The sequence below is a fragment of the Microcebus murinus genome, chromosome 12 (genome assembly GCF_040939455.1).
Source record: "Microcebus murinus isolate Inina chromosome 12, M.murinus_Inina_mat1.0, whole genome shotgun sequence".
Classification (NCBI taxonomy): Eukaryota; Metazoa; Chordata; class Mammalia; order Primates; family Cheirogaleidae; genus Microcebus; species Microcebus murinus.
The window spans coordinates 72,830,346-72,842,054 of record NC_134115.1 but is presented as its reverse complement, the minus strand read 5'-3'; the positions used below and the strand labels follow the sequence as shown (position 1 = coordinate 72,842,054).

Below are 11,709 nucleotides of genomic sequence, written 5' to 3'. Positions count from 1 at the left end.
GAGGTACACATGGGGGCCCTCTGATGTGTGAGAAACAGGTATCAAATAGGTATTAAAATTAGTTTTTATAATAAATACCTTAGAAAATAGAATAAAATGCATCAAGATTTGCACAAGGAAACATTTTGAGTGAAGTTTGCATGAAAATTTTTTTAGTTTGAAATTGGCAAAAATATTTACAACATTTGCACAAATGAAGACCAAACTAACAATAAATTTGTGAAAAAAGATAAGCCCTCTCCCAGTCTAGTATTAATAATTTTGTGATTCCAAAATCATATCTAATTATTTTTAAGCCTTTATTTCATTATGAATACAAATTTGAAGTGTTATCAAAATGTGAAAAAGCATGAAACAACCCATTTTGCAATTCAGAGATATAGAATCAAATATTGGGGCCTTTTCTATAACATAAGCCCATGTCTAAATTCAATTGCCCACCTACCTTAACTATTTTGGGATCCTTTGGACTTGGGAGCTGTCCTTAACAGTTAGTTGCTATACAATGGAAAATGCTGAGAAAAATTATTTGAACAAGCTATAAAGATGATAAAGTAAACAAATTAATGGGTTTGTTATCCAGTTGTTTCTTTTCCTTTATTCCTCACAAATATTAAAATACACTTTGAAAAAAATAAAAGATAAAATATGCTTTGTTCCAGGCACATAGTGTTCTCATGCTTTGGATACAAAATTAAGAATGATATAATCCATTTTTTTCAGTAGAAATTCACAGCCATGGAAGATAAACACAAAAACATATCATTGTAATGCAATATGTGTTGATACAGAGGTATGAACAGAATTGTGTGGAGTGGGGAGGGATTACTTCTATTTTAGAAAGTCTAGAAAGACTCTATGGAGAAGGTCATCTGGGTCCTGAAGAAAGACTAAGATATTGCCAAGAGTGAGGAAAACAGAATATTTTCTGTGGTTACTTTTTGAATCTAAGTATTTTAAAAAACTGAACAATCTGAGAGAGCTTGCTGGAAGTCAGCCAGGAAACAAGCTGAGTGGACCAATTTGTGAAACAGTTGACCTTGACTATCTAATACATTAATTGATGTTTAACTCCAGTTGCAGGGTGTATGACCATATAAATGAATATCTAGACCAGAGCACTTTTGAGAAAGGGAGCACTATTAACAATGAGGATAGGAGAACTGTTCTGACAGTGTTCTAGGCAAATTAGTCACACAATCCCATCCTATGTAAAGGACCTAAGAGTCAAGCATGGTTCAATCAAGGCTCTTGTTTAATTTTTCTATGATAACCTTAGCTTGCTCCTTTTCTGTGTATCAGTTTTGTCTTTAATCTGACCTCTCTCCTGCTTGTAAGATGCTGCCAACAATTATCTATACTTCATGGTTTCCCTTCACATCCAGGGAGATAGTGTGTGTTAGTTATTCACAACTACTTAACAAAAATCTTAAGCTTTTTTTATTTTTCTAATGAATACCTTGAATACCATTTGCTTATTGGCTTAGGCTCTGATGGGGAAGACTAGAATGGTCAAATCAGGATCCATAGAAGCTGGTAGTAAGGATAATCCCATCCAAACTACATGGCAGCTATATAATGGATGGGGGGGGCGGCTTCTGGAATAGAATTGGTGAGATAACCACAATACCCATTATGCTGAGTTTTTCTAAAATAATGGAAAACTTCTAGGAAGTCTTAAATATGAAAGATTCTAGGTAACCTCTTTCAGCTTTTGTTATTTTTTGGTTTTGAAATAACAGCTTTGTTGAGATATAGTCACATACCATAAAATTCACTCTTTTGAAGCATACTATTCAGTGAATTTTTAGTGTTTTCATAGAGTTGTGTAACCATCACGTTAACTTCAGAACATTTTCTCACTGCCAAAGAAACCTCATACCCATTAGCTGTCATTTCCCATTTCCCTCTCCCCCAAGCCCTTGACAACCACAAATTTAATTTCTCACTCTATAGATTTGCCTATTGTGGACATTTCATAAAAATGGCACTATATATAATATGTAGCTTTTTGTGACTACTTTCTTTCACAGCATAATGTTTTCAAGTTTCATCTATGTTGTAGCATGTATCAGTACTTCATTTCTTTTTATAGCCAAATAATATTCCACTTTATAGATATTTCACATTTTGCTTATCCATTCATTAGTTGAGTTGGATTTGGGTTGTTTCTATTCTTTGGCTGTTATGAATAATGCTATAATGAACATTCCAGTACAGATTTCTGTGTAGACACATATTTTTATTTCTTGAGTTTATACCTAAGAGCAGGGCTCCTCAAACTACGGCCAGTGGGCCACATGTGGCTCACCAAGGACATTTATCTGGCCCACTGGGTGTTTTTGCTGCTGCTGCCTGTCCTGCTTAGCAGCCGACTCATCCCCGGCCCACAGTGCGCATGTGTGGAATGTGCGCCCGCACTCTCCAACGGCCCTCCAACGGACTGAGGGACAGTGAACTGGCCCCATTTAAAAAGTTTGAGGACCCCTGCCTAAGAGTGTTGGATTGTATGGTAACTTTATGTTCAACCTTTTGAGGAACTGCCAGACTCTTCTAAAGTGGCTGTAGCATTTTACAATTGCACTAGCAATATATGTGTGTTCCCTTTTCTCCACATTGTCACCAAAATTTGTTAGAGTATGAAGTGGTATCTCACTGTGGTACTGATTTGTATTTCTTTAATGGGTAATGAGGCTGAAGATATTTTTATGTGCTTATTGACCATTTGCATATATTCTTTAGAGAAATAAAGAAATAAAATCTATTAAATCTATTAAAATCCCTTGCTGATTTTTAAATTGGATTTTTATTTTTTTATTATTGAGTTATAAGAGTTTTTATATATTTTAGATTCAATTCTCTTGTCAGATATATGATTTACAATTACTGTCTCACATTCTGTGGGTTATCTTTTCCCTTCTTTAATGGTGTCATTTGAAGCATAAAGTTTTTCATTTTGATGGTTCAATTTATCTACTTTTTCTTTTGTCACTTGTGCTTTAGTGTCATATTGAAGAAATATTGGCTAACTTAAGGTCACAAGATTTACACCTAAGAATTTTATAGTTTTAGCTCCTATATTTAGCTCTTTGATCCAATTTGAGTTAATTTTTGTATCTATGTGAGATAGGGGTCCAACATCATTCTTTTGCATGAGGATATCCAGTTGTCCAACTACCATTTGTTGAGAAGACTGTTCTTTCCCCATTGAATGGTCTCAGTACCCTTGTCAAAAATCAACTGACTATAGATGTATAGATTTATTTTTGGACTCAATTCTATTTCATTTATCTACATGTCTGTCCTTATGCCAGTACCACATGATCTTGATTATTGCAAATTTGTAGTAAGTTTGAAACTGAGAAGTATAAGTTCTCCAAATTTGTTCTTCTTTTTCAAGATTTTTGAAATTCTGTGTTTCTTGAGTTTCAATATTAATTTTGTAGTCAGCTTGTCAATTCCTATAAAAAAGAAAGCTGAGATTTTGATAGGAGTTGTATTGGATCTGTAGATCAATTTGAGTAGTATTGCCATCTTAACAATATTAAGTCCTCTGAACCATGAACACGGGATGCCTTTCCATTTACTTAGGTCTTTATCATTCAGCAATGCTTTCTAGTTTTCAGTGTACAGATCTTGCAATTCTTTTCTAAATTTATTTCCAAGTATTTTATTCTCTTTAGTGCTATTATAAATGAAATTATTTTCCTAATTTTATTTAGGGATTGTTCATTGGTAGTGTATAAAAATACAATTGAATTTTGCATATTGATCTTGTATCCTGTAGCCTTGCTGAACTTATTAGTTGTTTTATTTTTTTATGGATTCATTAAAATCTTATACGTGTAATGTCATGTTACCTCCAAAGAGAAATAATTTTACTCCTCTATTTCCAATCTGGTGCCTTTTTTCCCCTTGCCTAACTGCCCCAGCTAAAATCTCCAGTATGATATAAATATAAGCAATAAGAACAGACATCATTGTTTTGTTTTTGATTATAGAGGGGAAGGCTTTCAATTTTTCACCATTAATTATGATGGTAGCTGTGAATTTTTCATAGATATCTTTTAACAGGTTGAGGAAGTTCCCTTATATTCCTAGATTGTTGAGTGTTTTTTATCATGAAAGAGTGTTGAATTTTGTCACATGCTTTCTGTATCTACTGAGATTATCATGTGATTGGTTTCTTATTCTATTAATACAGTGTATTACATTGATTAATTTTTGGAAGTTAAACCAACCTTGCATTCCTGGAATAAATCCCACCTGGTCAGGTTGTATAATTCTTTTTATATGTTGCTGGGTTCAGTTTGCTAGTACTTCACTAAAAAGTTTTATACCTATATTCATAAGGGATGTTGGTCTAGAGTTTTATTGTCTTGCAATGGCTTTGGTTTTGGCATCAAGGTAATATTGGCCTGCTAGAATAGTTGGGAAATGTTTCCTCCTCTTCTAATTTTTAGAGAGTTTTCAAAAAATTCATGTTAATTCCTCTTAAAATGTTTGGTAGACTCCACTAGGGAAACCATCTGGGATTGGGCTTTTCTTTTGGATAATTTTTTAAAGATTTGATTTCAATGTCTTTACTTGTTATAGGTCTATTCAGATATTCTATTTTTTCTTGAATCAATTTCAGTAGTTTTTGTCTTTCTGGGAATATATTCATTTCACATAGATTATTTAATTCGTAAACAGTCACTTATAGTGTTCCCTTGTAATCCTTTTTATTTCTATAAGTTTGGTAGTAATGTCTCCTCCTTCACTACTGATTTTAGTAATTTGAGTCTTTTCTTTTGTTCAGTCTAGCTAAATTGTTATCAATCTTGTTGATCTTTTCAAAGAACCAACATTTGTTTCCATTGATTTTTCTGTATTGTTTTTCTATTGTCTATTTTATTTCTTTCCACTATAATTTTTATTATTTTCCTACTTATGCTTACATTTAATTTAGCTTGCTCTGTTTTCTATTTTTTAAGGTAGAAGTTTAAATTATTAATTTGAGATTTTTTTCTTTTTTAAATATAGGTGTATATCCCCATAAGTTTCTTTCTGTACTGCTTTAACCATATACCATGAATTTTGGTATGTTGTAGTTTTGTTTCCATTCACTTCAAGGTACAGAAATAGGACACATTAAAATTCCATACAGCTCACTGTTTTTACCTAGATTCAGCCATTTTTCTTGAATAACATCTCCTTTGATAGTTGTGGGTCTTTTGTTAATCTTCAGAGTTCTGAAAAAGTTAATTTTGAGAATTTTTTTTGCACGTGTTCACATTGCTTGTATGGAAGAAAAGATTTTCAGAAGTCCTTTCTCTGCCATTCCCAAGTGCTCTCTTCTAGCTGTTATTTGGCATGAAGCATTTTATTCTGTCTAGAATGTACTGGCAATTCTGTTTAGGCACTAGGTGGGGACAAATTGTAGATAAAAACAGTTCAAAATGGTTAAAATAAAAATAGCTTAAAATTATTAGTCATCTATTGATAAGCTATAAGGACAAACTTTTCCCTTAAGACACGTGAGTTTTTAAAGGTCCTTGGGGAAAAAAATAAACGTCCTTGGAAGCCATCATCAATTAAGTTTAAAATCTGCTCTGTTTATTTACTCTTCTCAGCCCCTTAGCCTCACCATATCCACCTGAGGGTAAATGGGCTTTTGGAAATTTATCCTAAGGGTTAAAAATAATGGTGATAATGATTTCCTGCTTGTTCAAAACCACCATTCTAAGGGAAGAGGAACTAATTCTTATATAATCTAGGCTGTTCCTCCTTTGGTACAGAAATTAGTTACTTCTGCCAAATTTATTCTATGTGCAAGCATTAAGCATAATAAATAAATTTGTTGAGCAATTTTCCATTTAGGTTACCTATTTATATAGTTACCTTTCCTAGGGAGGCAATCTTCTCATTCCCCATAGCTAGAAGCAGGGACACATTGGACCCATCATTAGTCTTGGTATTCTCTCTCCAACAATTTATTAACCTCACAATGGGGTAGATCAAATATGTAAGAATTAAAGTAAACTATATGACCATTTGACAGGGAAATGCAAGAGGAGGAAGATTACAAATAATCAATAAAGTTGGCAGTTAGAGGTTTTTGGATAATTTAGTGACAGCAGAGCCATGTTAATGAGGCATAGGGGAGTTAAATAATTCACCCAAGGTCAAACAGCTAGTAAATGAACCTAAACCTTTGCAATTTTTGGCATTTGGAAAGTGAAAACAGTAAGGAGGGTCTTATTTCAATAATTTGTTCTACCACTGGGGATACCTTTGGAATTTACTTGGGCTCCTCAATCCTCATTAACACTGTTCTGGGCCAGAGCTTCTCAAACTTTATTGTGTGTGTGAATCAGCTGGGGATTTTGTCAAAATACAGATTCAAATTCAGTGGGTCTGGAGGGGAGCCTGAGATTCAACATTTTTAATAAGCACCCAGGCAAAGCCCACACTGTGTACAGATCTCACTCTGAGTGCAAGGCTCTGGCCATCCATATCATCCCTATCATCCATATCTGGATTAACAGCAACATCTTTTTAAATGTTCCTGCAGGTGGCTAGGAGAATGTTGCAAGAAGTTTTTGTTTGTTTTTTTAATTTCTCAAAGCTATTAATATTACCAGTGCTCCACTTATTCCTATACTTGAATATATCCTCCAACCTTCCATCCTTCATCCTTCCTATAGCTATGGCACCTTAGCATTCCAAAAAGATGGAATTTAATATTTTTATGTTAACTTGAAATATTTTACTGACGACTTAGCATACATGGTACATTTAGAGTCAGGCTATGTCCTAACCTAAGACTGACTAGAAAGGGGAAACATTCACTAGCATTTATAAGTTCCTACATTACAGTGTCTTTCCCAATGTCTTTTCACTTCTGTGCTCTCCCATCACTGTGGCCAGCTCATCGGGTCCATGGGCCTTGATTTACTCTTATGATTTATATAACTAACCCTTGCTAGGTACATACATTTATCAGTGGAACTGAATTCCTGCCAGTGGGCTATAAAATGTATATGTGAGAAAGAGATAGGAAATAACCTAATATTCTAAAGAAGGAACAAAAATAAATTAGTTGCATTACATTTGGCAATTCACAGCTATTCCAAGAGGGTCTACTTTTGGATCACTTGAAGAGAATAAATGAGAGGCAGATTAAAAAATTTTATGACTTTCTTTGATTTGCAATTGAACTAGATCATGATTAATATTAGTAAAGGTATTATTCCACACTGAAATGAAATGCCCCGAGGATTTTAGTAACATCTCTTTCTGGCTCCTAGTGTTGAAACACCCAACAGGCAGACTAAAGTACATTTATTTATTCATTCAACAAATATTTATTGAGCATCTTTTATGTGATAGGCACTGTTTTGAGTGATGGGGAGATTCTGCTCTTGTGGAATTTATATTTTAACAGAGCAACAGGCAATAAAAAAAAGTACATAGGATGGTGTGAGAGAGGGGTTAGAGAGCATTGCAGGGCTTCTCTAAAGAAATGACATTTGAGCAAAGACCTGAATGAAATGAGAGAGTAAGCCATACAAACATGCAAGAAAGAAAAGAACCATGTAGTAAGAAGTACAAGTGCAAAGGCCCTGTGAAGGAGCACATTTGGCTTCTTTGAGGAACAGCATATAAGCCTTTCTTCCTTTCACTTATTCTACTCCAGCCCTGCCTCTGCCTCCTAAGTAGCTAGGACGACAGGCATGCACCACCACACCTGGCTAATGTATAATTTTTTTGTAGCAAAGAGGGTTCGCTATGTTGCCCAGGCTGGTCTTGAACTCCTTGGCTCAAGCGATCCTCCTGCTTCAGCCTCTTGAGTAGCTGGGACTACAGGCACATGGTAACACACCCAGCTATGTTCTCTACTTTTTGTAGAGATGGGGGTCTTGCTCTTGCTAACACTGGTCTTAAACTCCTGGCCTCAAGTGATCCTCCCACCTTAGCTTCCCAGAGTGCTAAGATTAAATGTGTGAGCCACAGCAACCAGCCAAATGTCTTAATCAAACTCTAGATGCCCCCAAATCTGGGACCAAAAGGTGCGAGCCATAGAAACCAGCCAAATGTCTTAATCAAACTCTGGATGCCCCCCAAATCTGGGACCAGGTATATTGTCCACCAGAAATTCATGGCATGCCGACAATATGGAAGACCTAGTTTGATCAAATACACAATGGGAATGGTGAGATGTGGAGATCTTTTTGCTTCACATCCATCTTTTGAAGTCTGGAAATATGATAGAACTTTATTTGTACTTTTGGAGAAGGTTCTTCCTGCTTAGCTTTTTAGTTATATCTTGACTGCTCCATATCCAAGAAACAACAAATAGAAAATTGGTCCTCCTATCTCTTGCTTTGAAAAGGGCTTTTGGAGAATATTAGTAAAAATTAAGCTTATAGAGGCCTAATAAATTGAGTTCAAAGATGAAAAGTTCTAAAATTTTATCATAATTTTACGTTTGAATCCATAGGTGGGTAAGGATGGCTCAGATGTTTGTTTACATTTTAAAATAATTGATTTGGATTTTTTATTTTGTGGATGAGCATAAGAAATTATGCCAGACAAAATGCCATCTCAAAGATAAATCTTAGTTCCTTATAAGCAGAAGCTAAAAATAAAATCAGCTTGAGAGTGTCTGAAGGTCATTCTGAAACATATAACCTTTTCCAGGGTTATCACATGTAGTTGTGCTCAAGGTGGTCTAGTATTAATGCCATTAATATTAAGACTCCAGGGACAGTGAAAATGAATAGTGATTTTTAAAATGAGCTCCAATCCAACTGTGCTAAAGAATCTTTATACTGGTTCAATGTCAACTTTGTGATCACATTTAAATCCTGAAACAGAAAAGCCTAAAGATACATTCTATTCCAATTGGAGCTTATCACCAAGTCCCCAGAGCTGCTGATATTTTTATAATTTAAGCAATGTTCATAATCTACACTAAAAAGAGTAAGAATTTTGATAGCAATTACAACCTTAGGGCCCCAAACAATACACTTCCAAGGAGTGCAGTAAAGGTGAATTAGTATTTATCTCTATAATAACACCGATTCCCTGAACTTGACCCTTTCTTTACTTTCAAAGTTCCCAGCAAACTTTTGTTTCATTGTGACAGTGTTTAAGTAACAAAGGTGGATGTTCCAAAATTATAAATGATGATTTGAAATTAAGTTGCCTCTCACTAGAGCAAGTCTATCTAGAACATTTGTGGTGACGGGGCATGCTCTGGATAAGGAAAATTAAAGATGAGCATCCCAAAGAGGATGTGCTACCTCAGAGGGACACGTAATAAACTTTACACTCTGTCTCCATAGGTTTTTACTTATGCCACTTGGTTTTCAGTTAAAATTTTAGAAGAAAGAAAGAAATATAAGGTATGTTGCTTGCTTAGACACTGACTAGGTTAACAAAGACCAGAACTTAATATACCCCTCAAAGAGAGAATATTTATGTGTGTGTGAGGGGGTTACTTTCAATGTGAGAAAAGAATGACATCATGTGGTTATACAAACAATACATTATCTTTAAGTCAGTGAAATTATTTTTTCTGATTATAGTCATGGCATGACCCATAAAGTTACATCTTTTTCTTTTTTGTACTTTTTTAATTCTTTCAGTCTCAGCTTAAATATTACCTCCTCAGAGAAGCCTGCTTGGGCCATCAATTATAAAGTTGGTTAGTTTTCATTTTTTGCCAAATATTTATTATACCTGATTTTTTCTTTGCTTATTGATTTATCCCTTTACTGTCTCCCCTACTTCAGAATGAAAGGTCTATTCCATGGATAAAAAGGGTCCTTGCCTGTCTTGTTCACTGTCAAAGCACCTGTCTCAGTCCATTCAGGCTGCTATGACAAAATACCATAGACTTGGTGGCTTATAAACAACAGTTTATTTCTCACAGTTCTAGAGGCTGAGAAGTCCAAGATCAAGACACCTGTAGATTTGGTGTCTGGTGAGACCCCATTTCCTGGTTCATAGATGGTGTGTGTCCTCTCTGTGTCCTTGTGGAAGGGGTGAATGACCTCCCTTGGGCCTATTTAACAAGCATACTGATCCTATTCATGAGGGCTCCACCTTTTTGACATAATCACCTCCCAAAGGCTCCATCTCAAAATGCCCTCACATTAGGAATTAGGTTTCAACATATACATTTTGGAGAAACACAAACATTGCAATCATAGCAAACCTAAATTACGCCCAACATAGCATAAAGATTTTTTTTCTTTTTCTTATTTATTTATTTTTAATTCAGGGTGGTCTTCCAGTGAAGACTGGAAAACCTGCTGGACAAATTCTAAGAGAGCTGTAACACTGATAACATAAACATTTATTGACTGAGTAAATGAATGAATTAATAAGGATTGAAAAAATTTGGTAAACTTCCGATTTTGTTATATAACCCTAACATAATCCTCAGACCCAAGCCAGAGTTAACACATGGAAAAAAGAATTCTGGCCAGACAAAATTTATTAATGATAACAGAATAAAACTACCATATAACCCAACAATCCCTCTTCTGGGCATATACCCCAAGGACTTGAAATCACCACCTCAAAAAGATATCTGCCCTCCCATATTCATTGCATCATTATTCATGATAGCCAAGATATGGAAATAACCTAAGTGTTCATTGATGGATGAATGGATAAAGAAAATGTGAAATACACACACACACACACGCACGCACGCACACATACACACATACACACAGGGGGAATATTATTCAGCCTTAAAAAAGGAGAAGATCCTGCCATTTGCCATAACATTGACTAACCTGGAGGATATTATACTAAGTGAAATAATCCAGACACAGAAAGAAATACATTGTATGACCTTGCTTATATGTGGAATCTTCTAAAAAGTCAAATATACAGAGGTAGAGAAGAAAATAGTGGTTCCGAGGGGTGGTGGTTGGGGGGAGGAAATGGGGACATGTATGTAGGTCAGAGAACTCAAAAGTAGCAGATATGTAGGATGAACAAGTCTAAAGATCTAATATACAACATAAGGACTACAGGTCTTAGAATTGTACTGCATTTGGGATTTCTGTTAAAAGAGTAGATTTTTATCTCCTTTTGCCACAAAAACAAAAAACAACAGGTAACAATGTGAAATGATGGATATGTTAATTTGCTTCATTATAGTAACTATTTTACTATTTATATTAGGGTGTGAACTCACAGGGTGTGATGAGAAAGAATTCTTGACACAAAGATTAGGATAGGTTTTAAAGAAAAGGTTTATTTTACATTCCAAGAGAGGAAAGGGCACTGCAGGACAGAAAGAGAGAAGAAGTGCTGTCCCCAAGGGTAAGGGGTTTGGGTTTTTATTGGGATAAAGGGGGGAAAAAGTTATTGCTGCAAGCTGGTAACAGGAGAGGGCTGTGAGAGTAGAGGGCCAGTTTGGTACTGCCTTCATGGAAGGAGGGTTAGTTTACAACTTCATCACTGGAATCACTCCTGGTAAGTTCAGGCCAAATTGGTCCTCTACTGTTAGAAAGAAGGGTTGATTTTCTTCCTACTTCATTCTAAAACCCTCATAAGTCCTCCATATCCTCTATTCTTTTTAGTTCAAAAATATGCCTTTTTCCTAAAGTAATTGTCAGTGGAATGTATATTATCTGCAGGGAAACTAATCCATAGGCATGTGGTCTGTTTCCATGGAAGCAACAAGACACAAGCACACAA

General features: G+C 35.2%; 1 non-coding gene across 1 annotated transcript; it reads right to left on the bottom strand.

The window, feature by feature from the left end:
- Nucleotides 1–10,273: 10,273 nt before the first annotated feature.
- LOC142874693 (U7 small nuclear RNA) lies at nt 10,274–10,335 on the bottom strand. Its single transcript, XR_012922336.1, has one exon. It is a non-coding gene; the product is annotated as a U7 small nuclear RNA (small nuclear RNA).
- Between the last annotated feature and the right edge of the window lie 1,374 nt (nt 10,336–11,709).